We start from the raw sequence: 6,720 nt of genomic DNA, 5'->3' as shown, positions 1-6,720 counted from the left end.
CGCAATTATTTGGCCACAAATCAAAGTTATTGGACACAATGTGTCAGGGTATCACCACAATTAGTCGAATGCATTGTTCTAAATACCATATGTCTGTAAAACATTTCATAGCAATCCATCCAATAGTTGTGTGTTGAACCAAAAGTTAGCTAACATTTTTTTTAAAAACATCTACTTCCTCAGTAAAAAAGAAATCTGAATCTATAAAACTGCCGTAACAATAAGCAAAACGGATGGGGTCTTAAAGTAGTCTAATTTGAAGCGGTCTGTATATTACCTCTGATTAAAAATCAAGACCACCATGAGGGAGCGTTAAGAAGTCCAACTTTTAGGTTTTAAGTAGTCTAATTACAGCGTGTTTGTTTATTGGCAATGGCGTGCAGGCCGGGCTTTACTGGCATCACAAGCCGTTAAACCACTGTGTGGAGCTTTGCAACTGTAATGAATCGTTATCTGGGTGGTAGAAGAATGGCGAGGGGGGGGATAATTTGGGAAGCTTTCGAGACCGCACCAACAAAATACAAGCGCGCTCTGATCTCAGAGGTCTGGCCTTCATTCTTCTTCTAAAAAAAAAAAATCTCACAAGGATTACCCCCCTCAAATGTCAGAAATAGTTCACCGTGACGCCGTTTATAAATCAGCGGCGCTAGGCTTTTAGAAACAAATGGAGCCTAATCAAAGAGGCAGACTCTCTGCAGCCTTCGCACATCTCCATCTGGAACATTTTATATATAACGCGGGTCTGAGCGTTTGGATTGTTGCACGCAAATAAGCGAGCGTCTAGCTCACGTAGCATCAGATGCTACGTCCCGGCAGTACAACAGGGGTGGTGATAACAAGAAAGAACCCTTCAAATAGTATTATAATACAGCCAGAAATGAAATAGCAGCACCATTTTTGCGTGTTAATGTAACGAGTGTGCACGCATGAAGACAGACGCAGACCGAGGACACACAAATAGATGCAGAGTATTCCACGTCAACACACCGAGGACGCGCCGACGAGGCCGAGGTTGCGCTTCCTTTGAGGCCATTTAACTTTAAACGCCGTTTTTGCGCTCACGCTTTTTCTCAAAAATCCTAAAAAGCAAAGTGAAGATTTGTGAAGATTTTAGATTTGTCAGTTGTTGTCGAGGGAACCGACAAAAAAATACACGTGATCCCCTGCAGCGCTCTTTCCACGTGCCGTGACGTAGCAATGCTGTGCTAACAGGTAGTTTATTTTGGGACCAGACGATTTACATGAACAAAAAGCCTTCATTCTGGTCTGGTTAAAGCGGTATTTATTCACCATTCTTATTATAACCTGCGGACAATATGTGAAGTGTTACTCAGTTCCTAAAAGCCAATTCAAGACTATTTAGTGCCTTTATTTCAATATTGACTCTGCAGTGCTTTGTTTGTCCTTCCGCGGCACCGATACGGCTCTTCATGTCAAATTGACCCTAATGGGATTTTTTTTTTTTTTCCTCTGGAACAATGCTGAGAAATGCCCTCTAACTGCACCGTTCAAGGGAGTGCGCTTCCAAAAACTCCATGCTGGGAAAAAGATCTGCTCCGGCAGCGGGAGGCGTGAGTTTCCAGCGGAGGGGGTCGCGTCGTTCCAGCTTGTGAGGCTCAAGGCTCTGCCTTGTGTTGCGCAATAAGTCGGTGCCTCAGCGCTCCCAGTCAAAACAACTGGGGTCAGGCCTACACGGCTCGCATGCCTATTCTCGGGCACGGCTGCCAGTGTGACGAGGGGGGGGGGAGAGGACAGTAGAGGGGAGTTTAAGGTCAGTTTCACCAAGTGTGTGCAGAATAAGAGTGTGTTCTTACAGCTATTTAACCTCCGGAGCCGTGCTCGACCGGGTCACCGAGCAGAGGGATGAGGAGAACCGAAAGGAAGAAGAGCTGCACTGAAGACACACCCGTCCAGAACGCTGAAGACGGGTGGAGAAAATGAGAAAAAGATGATGTCGTTGTGACAGAACACGTCCTTGAAGAACAAGTCTGGTGATAGTCTATATTTCTGTCAACAAAGGACCAAAACCAAGAAGCTTATTTTTTAAGACGCGATCAAAAACACATCGAGCCATGTGCCTACAATAAGCACTGTCAAACACACACAGGCACACACACACACACACGCACACACACATACACACACACTGGCCTGCTGTTGGAAATACTCGCCAAAAAACGACTCATTTAGGAAGTTATTTAGAGTTTATTAAGTGTTAAAGTTTATATTTGCAACCTGTTTTTTTAAAAGATTTACCTCTTTATTTGGACCCCGATGTCTTTGATAATGTTGGTGTTTTCATGGGATTTCGTTGACAACTTTTATCCTTTTTTAACTTTGACCGTGATAATGCCCGTTCGGACCATCGGGTTCACACTGGCACACATTTGTCACAACACTGTTTAATTTTCTAAAGCTCCTCCACGCCACAATAAAACAAGGAAAAATCTGCTTTCAGTTTTCATCCACTTCGCAATCTAACTGGAACGGACTGCAGGAAAATACCAACGTAGACTCACTCCTTCCAGTCGCATTTTAAAGCCATAATTTCAGTGCAAGTTTTTTAGGATGACTTTGTGCCTCTTTTTTTTTAGGATTACTTTGTGCTAGTTTTTATGATGACTTTGCATGCTTTTCTTTTTTTTTATTCGACCACAAGCTGCTTTAAATTGAGTTATGTTCTTGTTTTTCAATGTGTTAACTTTTATTTTCTTGTATCGTGCAGATATTTCAGTACTTTGTGTTTTTCATTTTTTTTAAAAAAGAAGCCTCCCACAGACGACTGAATCCAGATGTCAAAGGTCGGTTTACCGACCATCTTCTGCACAAACACAGACGCCGATGAGATGCTTCCGTCCACTTGTCTTACCCCTCTCAACAGCACCGAAGCAGAGCATTTCCCCCCTTTTATCACATGTTGACTGCCTGTTTAACCACTGGAGATGTTGTTAGGCTAACAAATAGGTCTCCTTTTCCCCTCTCTGATGTCCGTTTGAGCATTTTATTGCCATTTGGCCAGCCGTGCTGGAACCACAGAGGGAGTGGAGCACGATGGAAACTCCATATAAAAAGAAAATAAACCAAACTCAGTTTAACAGCAACATTTTGAGAGAGAGAGAGAGAGAGAGAGGACAGCGAGATGCAGAGGATAACACGATGAACATGCGTTATGAGTTTTTTATGACGGAAAGAACTCCGCGCCTTTTCATTTTTTTTCACCCTCTGTGATAACAAGACCGTTAACTCCTCTCCCCTTTGCCTCTTTACCCTCTGTGTTTCTTGTTCGGCGGCGTGCTTCCTCCTCTCTCTCTCTCTCCTCCGTGTGTGGTCTCGCCCGATGAGGCCGCAGTGCGACTTCGAGTTAACAAAAAGCGAGCGTTTGCAGGTAGAGGTCATCTCGCTTTTTTGGCCACCGCCGTGAAAAGGGAGATGGACAACACCCCCATTCCAGGCTCTACACTCCCACAGCAGCCTTTGAATCTTTAGTCTCTTATAGCTGCTCAACGCCCCACTGTGTCCCCGATAGTCTATAAGTGGGTCTGTCTGCTGTTTGGTGCTGAGCAGGTGGCGTACAGTGGACTTTTTTTAGAGCATTTTCTTTGACAACAGCTGCATGCTGCAAATGAAAAAAAAAACGACGCTAAGAGAGCGATCCAGAGCAGAAAAGTTGCAGCTGCGCGGCAAACAAAATGATCCGAAAGTCAAAATAAAGCTCCGCAAAGCCGAGTGGAGCTCCATATTCACGCGAGAGCTCTCTGTGGGTTCATGCGAGCGACCTCCTTCATTGTTTTTCCGAAAGGTGAAACTTGAGCTTGTTGTGTTGAAGACTGGGTCAAAAACAATCACATTTTAACACACATGCGCAATAGACATTAAAAAAAGCGCGCCGTAAACACCGAGCGCGGTCGGATGATGATGATCCTAAAATCACAGGTCCGGGGAGTGATGACTGTTTAGCCCCCTCCCCCCTTTTTTCGCAATAACACTCATTTTGCACAAAGCTGCACGTGGGACTGCACGCTCGTGCACAACGCGTGCACGCATCTGCGAAAGACATAAGTGGCTCTGCAATGTGTAAACAATATGCGGCCTGTGTGCAGCGCGAAGATCTAAATTACACGGCGTAATCCTCGTGGTCGTGTGTCGGCGGCGACTCAACACGAAGGTGATCCACTAACCGCCGGACCACAGTTATTAAATATAGTTTAACCCCCCCACCCCCCTCCCCCCCTTCAAGCTAAAGTTGTGAAACTGTAGCCACGGTCACACATTCACAGCTACAGGCCCCAAAGAAAGATTTCACTCTGGTGTCATAACTGATACTTAAAAAGCTCTGTCCTCTTATTGGATTACGCAATTGGGAGTTTTGACTTTCCTTTTGAGAAAACACACGCCGTGCGCCAGAGCGGAGAGTTGAGTGTCGAAAGGGAAACGTTTCAAACCTCGCGGCCCCTCGGTCACGTTTCCTACCGGGCTCCCCTCAGGAGAGGCGATGCAGCTGCTCCGGGGGCCGACAGCTTTAAAGGGGACAGATGGACGTTTTGGGGAAATACGCTTATTGGGCTTTTCCTCCTAGCGGAGAGCGAGAGCTAGCACCACTCTGGTGTTTGTACGCTAGATATGGCGCCATGTTGCCAGCAGCTGGTTAGCTCCACTTTAGCATGAAGACGGAAGATTAGACTGTCTGAAGGGAACGAATGTGGAGCTCTCATATCAACATCATCACATATGAACATGGGATGGAGGCCCATTGTTATGAAAACATTAAGATCCTGTCAGTCATAACTATGAGATATGACTTAGCATCTCATAGTTATGACTTACTATCTTCTAATGACAGCATCTTATAATAACTTTCTATGACTTAATACCTCATAATTATGACTTTGCATATTTATCTCATAATTATGACAATTATGACTTAGCATCTCATAATGATGACGTAGCATCTCATAATCTCACAATAGTGTCTCAGATTAATGTTTAGGTGCCTTTACAGCGAGTGAAGTATCTTTGACCTTTGACCTTTGACTCTTGTGAAGATCGCCTTCACGAGTGCACCAAAAAAACATCACATTTCTGTCCGAAAAAGAGAAAAGAAGCTCATAACGATTCGTCCTCATCGAAGGGGAACCAAACACTTGTTTGTTTGTCTGCGTGTCCACAACAGAACGAGGGCGAGCGTCAAGGGGATCCCGATGCACCGCGGTGATTCACACAGACAACAACAACAACAGTCAACGCACAATGAGCTCTGTGTTCGCGCCGGGAAATCGGGGAATTAAGTGGGAACGAGCGGACGAAGAACGATTGGAGCGAGAGATACCGCGATGCCAGATCGCGTGCGTGATACGTGTTTATACATTTGGGAGAACAAAAAAAAAAGAAGAGAGAAAACACACACAGTAAAACAGGGTGGAGGCCGAGAGGCAGAGGGGCGTTTTGCAAACGGAGGATGAGGCAATGTTACGTGATCTTTTTGAAGCCCGGCTGTGAACGCTTCGGGGACAATGGAGAGTATGAGAGCATGAAATGGGACAAAACCCAGCATTGTAAACTGTGACTCTCCTTTTTTGCGCTCCTCTTGGGGAGAGTTTGAGACGTGAAGAGACGATAAGATCCGGCTTCGATAAGCATCTCTCGTTTTGACGCCAGCAGACTTCGGGAAGCGAGGCGTTTTAAAAATTCAGGGTTGAGAAAGTGTAAGGCTAACTTTCATCGTCAGACTCCATGAGGTGGAGGAAGTACTCAAATCCTTGACGCAATGTACAAATACTCCAAAGTCCAACAGTGCAGAAGTATTATCAACCAAAATACTGTCTTTGGTGCATGCCAGTGTTTATTAGATTGTTAGTGCTGATTCATCAATTCAAGAAGCACCATCTTACTGTTGTTGCTGGTTGAGGTGGTCCAACCTAGGGGTGCCCCCTCCCCCCCCCAAAAATGGTCACAGGATAAATTGGACTCGATATGAGACGACGAATCGGACGGGAAAGAAGAAGAAAAAAAATGTCTGTAATATTTAAGTTTGGGACTTTTCTCTAATCTTCCATTTTCGTGGACTACTCGATAATTAGGGTGTCGAACTGCTCTCGTCAGACAGCGGCGGGGTGAACAGGTTGTGCTGGGTTCAACAATAAGGCTTCGGCCAGCAGAGGGTTAGCGTAGCTTAGCACAAAGACTGGAAACGGGCACGTCTAACAGCTCACGAATTAACACATCGATAGAAAACAATTCACAGATTTTACGTTAAGTGCATGATTATTTCTTGGGCTTCACGGTAATCTCCTGGAGTCTATAAATGCATTAAAAAAATAGCTGTTTTCACACTTCAACACTGAGCTTTAGAAGATGTTTTTTCCTCCCAACTCCACTTCCTCTGCTGTTCTTGCTGTTCATCTGTTGTCTGGCGCTAAAGAGAAGACCTTCATACGACCTGTGAACACACGGCAGCAGCGCCGCCGCCGTGTGTTCCACCTGTTGAGAGTGCGACGCCTCCCCCCCCCGCCCCGGAAGAAGAGACAGGGGGGGTCAGCGCCCTCGACACGTGGCTCCAAACATACCACACACATGCTAACGCTAACAAAAACTAAACAGCTAAAAATGAAACTGTTTAGCACATCCGTCCGTCCCCAAAAACCCAGACGTTTATGAAGCCATAAATCCCCTTGGTCAGTTTGTCATCTGCCAGCTAGCTTCTGTGCAGGAGTTTACACCGAG

This window comes from Cyclopterus lumpus, chromosome 22, assembly GCF_009769545.1.
Source record: "Cyclopterus lumpus isolate fCycLum1 chromosome 22, fCycLum1.pri, whole genome shotgun sequence".
NCBI lineage: Eukaryota > Metazoa > Chordata > Actinopteri > Perciformes > Cyclopteridae > Cyclopterus > Cyclopterus lumpus.
This window is presented reverse-complemented; position numbering follows the sequence as displayed.